This window comes from Ranitomeya imitator, chromosome 6 (genome assembly GCF_032444005.1).
Source record: "Ranitomeya imitator isolate aRanImi1 chromosome 6, aRanImi1.pri, whole genome shotgun sequence".
NCBI classification, from domain to species: Eukaryota; Metazoa; Chordata; class Amphibia; order Anura; family Dendrobatidae; genus Ranitomeya; species Ranitomeya imitator.
The window spans coordinates 167,133,280-167,149,416 of record NC_091287.1 but is presented as its reverse complement, the minus strand read 5'-3'; the positions used below and the strand labels follow the sequence as shown (position 1 = coordinate 167,149,416).

Genomic DNA, 16,137 nt, shown 5'->3' with positions numbered 1-16,137 from the left:
CGGCCCCCAGGGCCAGCCACCACCTTCTTTGATCACTTCACCACCTGGCTACTTCATTTCCTCTCTGCGGACATGTCCAATATCATCATGAGCGACTTCAACATCCCCATTGACACTTCCCTCTCAGCTGCCACTAAACTTCTATCTCTCACTTCCTCCTTCGGCCTCACTCAATGGTCTTCTGCAGCCACTCACAAAGATGGACCTCATCTTCACCCGCCTCTCCTCCCTATCTAAATCTCTAACTCACCTCTTCCACTCTCTGACCAAAACCTTCTCACATTCTCATCTCTCTCCACTCCATATCTACAATCCCCACCCCACAAACTTTCACACCCTCGCAGAAATCTTAAACATCTTGACCTACATTCATTCTCTGAATCCCTCCTCCCTCTTGCAGACATAAGTTCCATACACAATGCGGATGACGCTGCCGCTCTATATAACACCACAATAGCTGTAGCTTTGGAATCTGCTGCCCCACTTACACATACCAAAGCTCGCAAAAATCAACAGACAGCCCTGGCACACCAGCCTGACCAAAGAACTGAGGCGAGCTTCCAGGACTGCTGAGCACAGATGGAAAAGATCCCACTCCAACGAGCACTTCCTCGCATTCAAACAGTCCCTCACTACTTTCAAGACCACACTCGCCACAGCTAAACAAACCTACTTCTCATCTCTCATATCCTCCCTGTCTCACAACCCTAAACAGTTAATCAACACCTTCAATTCTCTCCTCCGTCCCCCAGCACCTCCTCCCTCCCCACTTATCTCCGCTGAAGACTTTGCCTCATTTTTCAAGCGGAAGATTGATAGCATCAGAGACAGTTTTGGTCAACAACCCCCAGAGCCCTTCCTCCCGACCTCCCAGCCCTCCACCTCCAAAATCAACTTCTCCACCATTACAGAAGATCAACTCTCCACTCTACTCTCAAGATCACATCTCACCACCTGTGCACTTGACCCGCTCCCATCCCACCTCATCCCAAACCTCACCACAGTCTTCATCCCAACCCTAACCCATCTCTTCAACCTCTAACAACTGGTGTTTTCCCCTCAAGCTTTAAACATGCCTCCATCACACCTATCCTCAAAAAGCCCTCTCTTGACCCATCCTCTGTATCTACTGTAGCTATCGCCCTATATCACTTCTCCCTTATGCCTCAAAACTACTGGAACAACACGTTTACCTTGAACTGTCCTCCCATCTCTCTTCTTGCTCCCTCTTTGACCGCTTACAGTCTGGCTTCCGGTCACACCACTCCACTGAAACTGCTCTAAGGTCACCAATGACCTCTTAACCGCCAAGAGCAAGCAAAACTACTCTGTCCTCCTCCTCCTCGACCTGTTGGCTGCCTTTGACACAGTGGATCATTCCCTATTGTTACAGACCCTCTCATCCCTTGGCATCACAGACTTGGCCCTATCCTGGATCTCATCATAGCTAACAGACCGGACATTCAGCGTCTCCCACTCACACACCACCTCCTCACCTCGCCCCCTATCTGTCGGAGTCCCACAAGGTTCAGTCCTTGGGCCCCTTCTCTTCTCCATTTACACCTTTGGCCTGGGAAAGCTCATAGAATCTAATGGCTTTCAGTATCACCTCTATGCTGATGACACACAGATCTACATCTCTGGACCAGATATCACCTCCCTACTAACCAGAATCCCTCAATGTCTGTCCACTAATTCATCCTTCTTCTCCGCTATATTTCTCAAACTTAACATGGACAAAACAGAATTCATCATCTTTCCCCCATCTCACGTGACCCCCCCAACGAACCTATCCATTACAGTAAATGGCTGCCCACTCTCCCCAGTCCCACAAGCTCACTGCCTCGGGGTAATCCTTGACGCTGATCTCTCCTTCAAACCACATATCCAAGCCCTTTCCACATCCTGCCGACTTCAACTCAAAAATATTTCACAAATCCGTTCATTCCTCAACCAAGAATCTGCAAAAACCCTAGTCCATGCCTTCATCATCTCTTGCCTTGACTACTGCAACCTCCTGCTCTGTGGCCTCCCCTCTAACACTCTCGCACCCCTCCAATCTATTCTAAACTCTGCTGCCCGACTAATCCACCTGTCCCCCCGCTATTCCCCGGCCGTTCCCCTCTGTCAATCCCTTCACTGGCTCCCCATTGCCCAGAGACTCCAGTACAAAACCCTAATCATGACGTACAAAGCCATCCACAACCTGTCTCCTCCATAAATCTGTGACCTCGTCTCCCGGTACTTACGTACACACAACCTCCGATCCTTAAAAGATCTCCTTCTCTACTCCCCTCTTATTTCCTCTTCCCACAATCGTATACAAGATTTCTCTCGTGTATCACCCCTACTATGGAACCCTCTACCACAACATATCAGACTCTCGCCTACCATCGAAACCTTCAAAAAGAACCTGAAGACCCACCTCTTCCGACAAGCCTACAACCTGCAGTAACCACCGATCGACCAAACCGCTGCATGACCAGCTCTATCCTCATCTACTGTATTCTCACCCATCCCTTGTAGATTGTGAGCCTTCGCTGGCAGGGTCCTCACTCCTCCTGTACCAGTTATGACTTGTATTGTTTAAGATTATACTTGATTTTATTATGTATACCCCTCTTCACATGTAAAGCGCCATGGAATAAATGGCGCTAAAACAATAAATAATAATAATAAATTATATGGTGTGTGGGGGGCTGCATTATACTCCATGAGGGGGGCTGCATTATACTCCGTGTGGGGCTGCAGTATACTATGAGGGGGGATGCAGTATAATCTGAAGGGGGCTGCAGCATACTCTATGAATGGGAGCTGCATTATACTCTATGATAGGTGCTGCATTACACTGTAAGAGGAGGGGCTGCAGTATAGCCCGAGGGGGGCTGCAGTATAGCCCGAGGGGGGCTGCATTATACTTGGAGTGAGGTTGTATTATACTCTGATGGAGGCTGCATTATAATCTGAGGGGACAACAATATACTGTGTGTGGGGGGACCGAATTACACTCTATGAGGGTACTACATTATATTGTGCGTGGGGTGCTCAGTATACCCTGAGGGGGCTGCATTATACTCTATGAGTCGACTACATTATACGACATGTGTGGGGGCTGCATTATAATCTGAGGGGGACGCATTAGTGTTCGGGAGACTGCATTACACTCTATGAGGGGGGCTGTAGTATACTTTTTCCCACAGTTAAGTTTGATATTTAGCTATATGCACCTTAAAATTATTCGTCTGACAAACGCAACTTGTCCCAAAAACACTCAAGCCCTCGTGATGCCGCGAAAAAAAAGTCTTTGCTCCTGGTATGTGTAGAAATGAAAAAAATAAAACGTCTGTTATAAACGAAAAATTTGGCAGTGACAACAAAGAGTTAAACTTTTAAATAAATACAAAATTGCGCCTAAGAAAAAGCAAAAATGATAAGTGGACTGAGCAGAGTAAAAAGACGCAGCATCTGAATACACGTCTGTGTAATCAGACCAGGTGACGTCACTGCGCACGATACACAGGACACAAGGGCCAGGCATCTCTGGGAGGCGCTGAAAGACTACATCTCCCACAATTCCCCGCAGCGCCCTCCTTTTGAGTGTTCTCGTTGCCTTGGTAACACAGACAAGATGGCGGTGTGCGGCTGATCTGTTAGAAGTGAGGAGTACGGTGGCTGGATGAAGCGGCTGCGGGCTTTGTGACGTCATCTATTCTACACCGCCTTGCAGGTATGTGACGTCACAGTGTTCTTAGTGCCATTATTGTGACGCTGCGTGTGCTAGGTACGGGCAAATTGTATCCACATATGTGTTTATAGTGCCGACCTGCTGCATAGCCCATGATTAGCACTAGTGGAGCCGGGCAGCACTGCGATCGGGGGAGAGAACTGCCGCAAGTGGTATTGTACCCGGTGCGTCTAAGTATTGTCCTGTACCGTGAGCTGAGGGCTCTATATTATATACACACAGTGCCAGGTACACCCACAGAGCTGAGGGCTCTATATTATATACACACAGTGCCAGGTACACCCACAGAGCTGAGGTATCTATATTATATACACACAGTGCCAAGTACACCCACAGAGCTGAGGTATCTATATTATATATACACAGTGCCAGGTACACCCACAGAGCTGAGGGCTCTATATTATATATACACAGTGCCAGGTACACCCACAGAGCTGAGGGCTCTATATTATATACACAGTGTCAGGTACACCCACAGAGCTGAGGGCTCTATATTATATATACACAGTGCCAGGTACACCCACAGAGCTGAGGTATCTATATTATATACACACAGTGCCAGGTACACCCACAGAGCTGAGGTATCTATATTATATACACACAGTGCCAGGTACACCCACAGAGCTGAGGTATCTATATTATATACACAGTGCCAGGTACACCCACAGAGCTGAGGGCTCTATATTATATACACACAGTGCCAGGTACACCCACAGAGCTGAGGGCTCTATATTATATACACAGTGCCAGGTACACCCACAGAGCTGAGGGCTCTATATTATATACACACAGTGCCAGGTACACCCACAGAGCTGAGGGCTCTGTATTATATACACACAGTGCCAGGTACACCCACAGAGCTGAGGTATCTATATTATATACACACAGTGCCAAGTACACCCACAGAGCTGAGGGCTCTATATCATATACACACAGTGCCAGGTACACCCACAGAGCTGAGGGCTCTATATTATATATACACAGTGCCAGGTACACCCACAGAGCTGAGGTATCTATATTATATACACACAGTGCCAAGTACACCCACAGAGCTGAGGGCTCTATATTATATACACACAGTGCCAGGTACACCCACAGAGCTGAGGGCTCTATATTATATACACACAGTGCCAGGTACACCCACAGAGCTGAGGTATCTATATTATATACACACAGTGCCAAGTACACCCACAGAGCTGAGGTATCTATATTATATATACACAGTGCCAGGTACACCCACAGAGCTGAGGGCTCTATATTATATATACACAGTGCCAGGTACACCCACAGAGCTGAGGGCTCTATATTATATACACAGTGTCAGGTACACCCACAGAGCTGAGGGCTCTATATTATATATACACAGTGCCAGGTACACCCACAGAGCTGAGGTATCTATATTATATACACACAGTGCCAGGTACACCCACAGAGCTGAGGTATCTATATTATATACACACAGTGCCAGGTACACCCACAGAGCTGAGGTATCTATATTATATACACACAGTGCCAGGTACACCCACAGAGCTGAGGTATCTATATTATATACACACAGTGCCAGGTACACCCACAGAGCTGAGGGCTCTATATTATATACACAGTGCCAGGTACACCCACAGAGCTGAGGGCTCTATATTATATACACACAGTGCCAGGTACACCCACAGAGCTGAGGGCTCTGTATTATATACACACAGTGCCAGGTACACCCACAGAGCTGAGGTATCTATATTATATACACACAGTGCCAAGTACACCCACAGAGCTGAGGGCTCTATATCATATACACACAGTGCCAGGTACACCCACAGAGCTGAGGGCTCTATATTATATATACACAGTGCCAGGTACACCCACAGAGCTGAGGTATCTATATTATGTACACACAGTGCCAGGTACACCCACAGAGCTGAGGTATCTATATTATATACACACAGTGCCAAGTACACCCACAGAGCTGAGGGCTCTATATTATATACACACAGTGCCAGGTACACCCACAGAGCTGAGGGCTCTATATTATATATACACAGTGCCAGGTACACCCACAGAGCTGAGGGCTCTATATCATATATACACAGTGCCAGGTACACCCACAGAGCTGAGGGCTCTATATTATATATACACAGTGGAGGTACACCCACAGAGCTGAGGGCTCTATATTATATACACACAGTGCCAAGTACACCCACAGAGCTGAGGGCTCTATATTATATACACACAGTGCCAGGTACACCCACAGAGCTGAGGGCTCTATATTATATACACACAGTGCCAGGTACACCCACAGAGCTGAGGGCTCTATATCATATACACAGTGCCAGGTACACCCACAGAGCTGAGGGCTCTATATTATATATACACAGTGCCAGGTACACCCACAGAGCTGAGGGCTCTATATTATATATACACAGTGGAGGTACACCCACAGAGCTGAGGGCTCTATATTATATACACACAGTGCCAAGTACACCCACAGAGCTGAGGGCTCTATATTATATATACACAGTGCCAGGTACACCCACAGAGCTGAGGTATCTATATTATATATACAGTGCCAGGAACACCCACAGAGCTGAGGTATCTATATTATATATACACAGTGCCAGGAACACCCACAGAGCTGAGGTATCTATATCATATACACACAGTGCCAGGTACACCCACAGAGCTGAGGGCTCTATATCATATACACAGTGCCAGGTACACCCACAGAGCTGAGGGCTCTATATTATATACACACAGTGCCAAGTACACCCACAGAGCTGAGGGCTCTATATTATATACACACAGTGCCAGGTACACCCACAGAGCTGAGGGCTCTATATTATATACACACAGTGCCAGGTACACCCACAGAGCTGAGGGCTCTATATCATATACACAGTGCCAGGTACACTCACAGAGCTGAGGGCTCTATATTATATACACAGTGCCAGGTACACCCACAGAGCTGAGGGCTCTATATTATATACACAGTGCCAGGTACACCCACAGAGCTGAGGGCTCTATATTATATACACAGTGCCAGGTACACCCACAGAGCTGAGGGCTCTATATCATATATACACAGTGCCAGGTACACCCACAGAGCTGAGGGCTCTATATTATATATACACAGTGGAGGTACACCCACAGAGCTGAGGGCTCTATATTATATACACACAGTGCCAAGTACACCCACAGAGCTGAGGGCTCTATATTATATACACACAGTGCCAGGTACACCCACAGAGCTGAGGGCTCTATATTATATACACACAGTGCCAGGTACACCCACAGAGCTGAGGGCTCTATATTATATACACAGTGCCAGGTACACCCACAGAGCTGAGGGCTCTATATTATATACACAGTGCCAGGTACACCCACAGAGCTGAGGGCTCTATATTATATATACACAGTGCCAGGTACACCCACAGAGCTGAGGTATCTATATTATATACACACAGTGCCAGGTACACCCACAGAGCTGAGGGCTCTATATTATATACACAGTGCCAGGTACACCCACAGAGCTGAGGGCTCTATATTATATACACAGTGCCAGGTACACCCACAGAGCTGAGGGCTCTATATCATATATACACAGTGCCAGGTACACCCACAGAGCTGAGGGCTCTATATTATATATACACAGTGGAGGTACACCCACAGAGCTGAGGGCTCTATATTATATACACACAGTGCCAAGTACACCCACAGAGCTGAGGGCTCTATATTATATACACACAGTGCCAGGTACACCCACAGAGCTGAGGGCTCTATATTATATACACACAGTGCCAGGTACACCCACAGAGCTGAGGGCTCTATATCATATACACAGTGCCAGGTACACTCACAGAGCTGAGGACTCTATATTATATACACAGTGCCAGGTACACCCACAGAGCTGAGGTATCTATATTATATATACACAGTGCCAGGTACACCCACAGAGCTGAGGTATCTATATTATATATACACAGTGCCAGGTACACCCACAGAGCTGAGGTATCTATATTATATATACACAGTGCCAGGTACACCCACAGAGCTGAGGGCTCTATATTATATACACAGTGCCAGGTACACCCACAGAGCTGAGGGCTCTATATTATATACACAGTGCCAGGTACACCCACAGAGCTGAGGGCTCTATATTATATACACAGTGCCAGGTACACCCACAGAGCTGAGGGCTCTATATCATATACACAGTGCCAGGTACACCCACAGAGCTGAGGGCTCTATATTATATATACACAGTGCCAGGTACACCCACAGAGCTGAGGGCTCTATATTATATATACACAGTGCCAGGTACACCCACAGAGCTGAGGGCTCTATATTATATATACACAGTGCCAGGTACACCCACAGAGCTGAGGGCTCTATATTATATATACACAGTGGAGGTACACCCACAGAGCTGAGGGCTCTATATTATATACACAGTGCCAGGTACACCCACAGAGCTGAGGGCTCTATATTATATATACACAGTGCCAGGTACACCCACAGAGCTGAGGGCTCTATATTATATACACAGTGCCAGGAACACCCACAGAGCTGAGGGCTCTATATTATATACACACAGTGCCAGGTACACCCACAGAGCTGAGGGCTCTATATTATATACACAGTGCCAGGTACACCCACAGAGCTGAGGGCTCTATATTATATACACACAGTGCCAGGTACACCCACAGAGCTGAGGGCTCTATATCATATACACAGTGCCAGGTACACTCACAGAGCTGAGGGCTCTATATTATATACACAGTGCCAGGTACACCCACAGAGCTGAGGGCTCTATATTATATATACAGTGCCAGGTACACCCACAGAGCTGAGGGCTCTATATTATATACACACAGTGCCAGGTACACCCACAGAGCTGAGGGCTCTATATTATATATACACAGTGGAGGTACACCCCCAGAGCTGAGGGCTCTATATTATATATACACAGTGCCAGGTACACCCACAGAGCTGAGGGCTCTATATTATATGTACACAGTGCCAGGTACACCCACAGAGCTGAGGGCTCTATATTATATACACACAGTGCCAGGTACACCCACAGAGCTGAGGGCTCTATATCATATACACAGTGCCAGGTACACCCACAGAGCTGAGGGCTCTATATTATATATACACAGTGGAGGTACACCCACAGAGCTGAGGGCTCTATATTATATACACAGTGCCAGGTACACCCACAGAGCTGAGGGCTCTATATTATATACACAGTGCCAGGTACACCCACAGAGCTGAGGGCTCTATATCATATATACACAGTGCCAGGTACACCCACAGAGCTGAGGGCTCTATATTATATGTACACAGTGCCAGGTACACCCACAGAGCTGAGGGCTCTATATTATATATACACAGTGCCAGGTACACCCACAGAGCTGAGGGCTCTATATTATATACACAGTGCCAGGTACACCCACAGAGCTGAGGGCTCTATATTATATACACACAGTGCCAGGTACACCCACAGAGCTGAGGGCTCTATATTATATACACAGTGCCAGGAACACCCACAGAGCTGAGGGCTCTATATTATATACACACAGTGCCAGGTACACCCACAGAGCTGAGGGCTCTATATTATATACACACAGTGCCAGGTACACCCACAGAGCTGAGGGCTCTATATTATATACACACAGTGCCAGGTACACCCACAGAGCTGAGGGCTCTATATTATATACACACAGTGCCAGGTACACCCCCAGAGCTGAGGTATCTATATTATATATACACAGTGCCAGGTACACCCACAGAGCTGAGGGCTCTATATTATATACACAGTGTCAGGTACACCCACAGAGCTGAGGGCTCTATATCATATATACACAGTGCCAGGTACACCCACAGAGCTGAGGGCTCTATATTATATATACACAGTGGAGGTACACCCACAGAGCTGAGGGCTCTATATTATATACACACAGTGCCAAGTACACCCACAGAGCTGAGGGCTCTATATTATATACACACAGTGCCAGGTACACCCACAGAGCTGAGGGCTCTATATCATATACACAGTGCCAGGTACACTCACAGAGCTGAGGGCTCTATATTATATACACAGTGCCAGGTACACCCACAGAGCTGAGGGCTCTATATTATATACACAGTGCCAGGTACACCCACAGAGCTGAGGGCTCTATATTATATACACAGTGCCAGGTACACCCACAGAGCTGAGGGCTCTATATTATATACACAGTGCCAGGTACACCCACAGAGCTGAGGGCTCTATATTATATATACACAGTGCCAGGTACACCCACAGAGCTGAGGGCTCTATATCATATACACAGTGCCAGGTACACCCACAGAGCTGAGGGCTCTATATTATATATACACAGTGGAGGTACACCCACAGAGCTGAGGGCTCTATATTATATACACAGTGCCAGGTACACCCACAGAGCTGAGGGCTCTATATTATATACACAGTGCCAGGTACACCCACAGAGCTGAGGGCTCTATATTATATATACACAGTGGAGGTACACCCACAGAGCTGAGGGCTCTATATTATATACACAGTGCCAGGTACACCCACAGAGCTGAGGGCTCTATATTATATACACACAGTGCCAGGTACACCCACAGAGCTGAGGGCTCTATATTATATACACAGTGCCAGGTACACCCACAGAGCTGAGGGCTCTATATTATATACACACAGTGCCAGGTACACCCACAGAGCTGAGGGCTCTATATCATATATACACAGTGCCAGGTACACCCACAGAGCTGAGGGCTCTATATTATATATACACAGTGCCAGGTACACCCACAGAGCTGAGGGCTCTATATTATATACACACAGTGCCAGGTACACCCACAGAGCTGAGGGCTCTATATCATATACACAGTGCCAGGTACACTCACAGAGCTGAGGGCTCTATATTATATACACAGTGCCAGGTACACCCACAGAGCTGAGGGCTCTATATTATATACACAGTGCCAGGTACACCCACAGAGCTGAGGGCTCTATATTATATACACAGTGCCAGGTACACCCACAGAGCTGAGGGCTCTATATTATATACACACAGTGCCAGGTACACCCACAGAGCTGAGGGCTCTATATCATATACACAGTGCCAGGTACACCCACAGAGCTGAGGGCTCTATATTATATATACACAGTGGAGGTACACCCACAGAGCTGAGGGCTCTATATTATATACACAGTGCCAGGTACACCCACAGAGCTGAGGGCTCTATATTATATACACAGTGCCAGGTACACCCACAGAGCTGAGGGCTCTATATTATATATACACAGTGGAGGTACACCCACAGAGCTGAGGGCTCTATATTATATACACAGTGCCAGGTACACCCACAGAGCTGAGGGCTCTATATTATATACACACAGTGCCAGGTACACCCACAGAGCTGAGGGCTCTATATTATATACACAGTGCCAGGAACACCCACAGAGCTGAGGGCTCTATATTATATACACACAGTGCCAGGTACACCCACAGAGCTGAGGGCTCTATATTATATACACACAGTGCCAGGTACACCCACAGAGCTGAGGGCTCTATATTATATACACAGTGCCAGGTACACCCACAGAGCTGAGGGCTCTATATTATATACACACAGTGCCAGGTACACCCCCAGAGCTGAGGTATCTATATTATATATACACAGTGCCAGGTACACCCACAGAGCTGAGGGCTCTATATTATATACACAGTGTCAGGTACACCCACAGAGCTGAGGGCTCTATATCATATATACACAGTGCCAGGTACACCCACAGAGCTGAGGGCTCTATATTATATACACAGTGCCAGGAACACCCACAGAGCTGAGGGCTCTATATTATATACACACAGTGCCAGCTACACCCACAGAGCTGAGGGCTCTATATCATATATACACAGTGCCAGGTACACCCACAGAGGTGAGGGCTCTATATTATATGTACACAGTGCCAGGTACACCCACAGAGCTGAGGGCTCTATATTATATATACAGTGCCAGCTACACCCACAGAGCTGAGGGCTCTATATCATATATACACAGTGCCAGGTACACCCACAGAGCTGAGGGCTCTATATTATATATACACAGTGCCAGGTACACCCACAGAGCTGAGGGCTCTATATTATATATACACACTGCCAGGTACACCCACAGAGCTGAGGGCTCTATATTATATACACACAGTGCCAGGTACACCCACAGAGCTGAGGGCTCTATATTATATACACACAGTGCCAGGTACACCCACAGAGCTGAAGGCTCTATATTATATACACACAGTGCCAGGTACACCCACAGAGCTGAGGGCTCTATATTATATACACAGTGCCAGGAACACCCACAGAGCTGAGGGCTCTATATTATATGTACACAGTGCCAGGTACACCCACAGAGCTGAGGGCTCTATATTATATACACACAGTGCCAGGTACACCCACAGAGCTGAGGGCTCTATATTATATACACACAGTGCCAGGTACACCCACAGAGCTGAGGGCTCTATATTATATACACACAGTGTCAGGTACACCCACAGAGCTGAGGGCTCTATATTATATACACACAGTGCAAGGTACACCCACAGAGCTGAGGGCTCTATATCATATATACACAGTGCCAGGTACACCCACAGAGCTGAGGGCTCTATATTATATATACACAGTGCCAGGTACACCCACAGAGCTGAGGGCTCTATATTATATATACACAGTGCCAGCTACACCCACAGAGGTGAGGGCTCTATATTATATATACACAGTGCCAGGTACACCCACAGAGCTGAGGTATCTATATTATATACACAGTGCCAGGTACACCCACAGAGCTGAGGGCTCTATATTATATACACACAGTGCCAGGTACACCCACAGAGCTGAGGGCTCTATATTATATATACACAGTGCCAGGTACACCCACAGAGCTGAGGGCTCTATATTATATACACACAGTGCCAGGTACACCCACAGAGCTGAGGGCTCTATATTATATATACAGTGCCAGGTACACCCACAGAGCTGAGGGCTCTATATTATATACACAGTGCCAGGTACACCCACAGAGCTGAGGGCTCTATATTATATACACACAGTGCCAGGTACACCCACAGAGCTGAGGGCTCTATATTATATACACACAGTGCCAGCTACACCCACAGAGCTGAGGGCTCTATATCATATATACACAGTGCCAGGTACACCCACAGAGCTGAGGGCTCTATATTATATATACACAGTGCCAGGTACACCCACAGAGCTGAGGGCTCTATATTATATATACACAGTGCCAGGTACACCCACAGAGCTGAGGGCTCTATATTATATACACACAGTGCCAGGTACACCCACAGAGCTGAGGGCTCTATATTATATATACACAGTGCCAGGTACACCCACAGAGCTGAGGGCTCTATATCATATATACACAGTGCCAGGTACACCCACAGAGCTGAGGGCTCTATATTATATACACAGTGCCAGGTACACCCACAGAGCTGAGGGCTCTATATTATATACACAGGGCCAGGTACACCCACAGAGCTGAGGGCTCTATATTATATATACACAGTGCCAGGTACACCCACAGAGCTGAGGCTCTATATTATATACACACAGTGCCAGGTACACCCACAGAGCTGAGGGCTCTATATTATATACACAGTGCCAGGTACACCCACAGAGCTGAGGGCTCTATATTATATATACACAGTGTCAGGTACACCCACAGAGCTGAGGTATCTATATTATATACACACAGTGCCAGGTACACCCACAGAGCTGAGGGCTCTATATCATATATACACAGTGCCAGGTACACCCACAGAGGTGAGGGCTCTATATTATATATACACAGTGCCAGGTACACCCACAGAGCTGAGGTATCTATATTATATACACACAGTGCCAGGTACACCCACAGAGCTGAGGGCTCTATATTATATATACACAGTGCCAGGTACACCCACAGAGCTGAGGGCTCTATATTATATATACACAGTGCCAGGTACACCCACAGAGCTGAGGTATCTATATTATATACACACAGTGCCAGGTACACCCACAGAGCTGAGGGCTCTATATCATATATACACAGTGCCAGGTACACCCACAGAGCTGAGAGCTCTATATTATATACACACAGTGCCAGGTACACCCACAGAGCTGAGGGCTCTATATTATATATACACAGTGCCAGGTACACCCACAGAGCTGAGGTATCTATATTATATACACACAGTGCCAGGTACACCCACAGAGCTGAGGGCTCTATATTATATATACACAGTGCCAGGTACACCCACAGAGCTGAGGGCTCTATATTATATACACACAGTGCCAGGTACACCCACAGAGCTGAGGTCTCTATATTATATATACACAGTGCCAGGTACACCCACAGAGCTGAGGTCTCTATATTATATATACACAGTGTCAGGTACACCCACAGAGCTGAGGGCTCTATATCATATATACACAGTGCCAGGTACACCCACAGAGCTGAGGGCTCTATATTATATATACACAGTGCCAGGTACACCCACAGAGCTGAGGTATCTATATTATATACACACAGTGCCAGGTACACCCACAGAGCTGAGGGCTCTATATTATATATACACAGTGCCAGGAACACCCACAGAGCTGAGGGCTCTATATTATATATACACAGTGCCAGGTACACCCACAGAGCTGAGGGCTCTATATTATATATACACAGTGCCAGGTACACCCACAGAGCTGAGGTATCTATATTATATACACACAGTGCCAGGTACACCCACAGAACTGAGGGCTCTATATTATATACACAGTGCCAGGTACACCCACAGAGCTGAGGGCTCTATATTATATACACACAGTGCCAGGTACACCCACAGAGCTGAGGGTTCTATATTATATACACACAGTGCCAGCTACACCCACAGAGCTGAGGGCTCTATATCATATATACACAGTGCCAGGTACACCCACAGAGCTGAGGGCTCTATATTATATATACACAGTGCCAGGTACACCCACAGAGCTGAGGGCTCTATATTATATATACACAGTGCCAGGTACACCCACAGAGCTGAGGGCTCTATATTATATACACACAGTGCCAGGTACACCCACAGAGCTGAGGGCTCTATATTATATATACACAGTGCCAGGTACACCCACAGAGCTGAGGGCTCTATATCATATATACACAGTGCCAGGTACACCCACAGAGCTGAGGGCTCTATATTATATACACAGTGCCAGGTACACCCACAGAGCTGAGGGCTCTATATTATATACACAGGGCCAGGTACACCCACAGAGCTGAGGGCTCTATATTATATATACACAGTGCCAGGTACACCCACAGAGCTGAGGCTCTATATTATATACACACAGTGCCAGGTACACCCACAGAGCTGAGGGCTCTATATTATATACACAGTGCCAGGTACACCCACAGAGCTGAGGGCTCTATATTATATATACACAGTGTCAGGTACACCCACAGAGCTGAGGTATCTATATTATATACACACAGTGCCAGGTACACCCACAGAGCTGAGGTCTCTATATTATATATACACAGTGCCAGGTACACCCACAGAGCTGAGGGCTCTATATCATATATACACAGTGCCAGGTACACCCACAGAGCTGAGGGCTCTATATTATATATACACAGTGCCAGGTACACCCACAGAGCTGAGGTATCTATATTATATACACACAGTGCCAGGTACACCCACAGAGCTGAGGGCTCTATATCATATATACACAGTGCCAGGTACACCCACAGAGCTGAGGGCTCTATATTATATATACACAGTGCCAGGTACACCCACAGAGCTGAGGTATCTATATTATATACACACAGTGCCAGGTACACCCACAGAGCTGAGGGCTCTATATCATATATACACAGTGCCAGGTACACCCACAGAGCTGAGGGCTCTATATTATATATACACAGTGCCAGGTACACCCACAGAGCTGAGAGCTCTATATTATATACACACAGTGCCAGGTACACCCACAGAGCTGAGGGCTCTATATTATATATACACAGTGCCAGGTACACCCACAGAGCTGAGGTATCTATATTATATACACACAGTGCCAGGTACACCCACAGAGCTGAGGGCTCTATATTATATATACACAGTGCCAGGTACACCCACAGAGCTGAGGGCTCTATATTATATACACACAGTGCCAGGTACACCCACAGAGCTGAGGTCTCTATATTATATATACACAGTGCCAGGTACACCCACAGAGCTGAGGTCTCTATATTATATATACACAGTGTCAGGTACACCCACAGAGCTGAGGGCTCTATATTATATACACACAGTGCCAGGTACACCCACAGAGCTGAGGGCTCTA

The 16,137-nt window shown here is 46.9% G+C and overlaps 1 protein-coding gene across 4 annotated transcripts in view; it reads left to right on the top strand.

The window, feature by feature from the left end:
* The first annotated feature begins 3,602 nt into the window (after window positions 1-3,602).
* The window catches only part of BBS9 (Bardet-Biedl syndrome 9), a 521,564-nt gene continuing 509,029 nt past the window's right edge, over window positions 3,603-16,137 (top strand). For all 4 annotated transcript variants that reach the window (XM_069730272.1, XM_069730271.1, XM_069730270.1 and 1 more), the window contains exon 1: window positions 3,603-3,727. The gene's annotated coding sequence lies outside the window, so the exon portion shown is untranslated. The remainder of the gene's footprint in view (window positions 3,728-16,137) is intronic.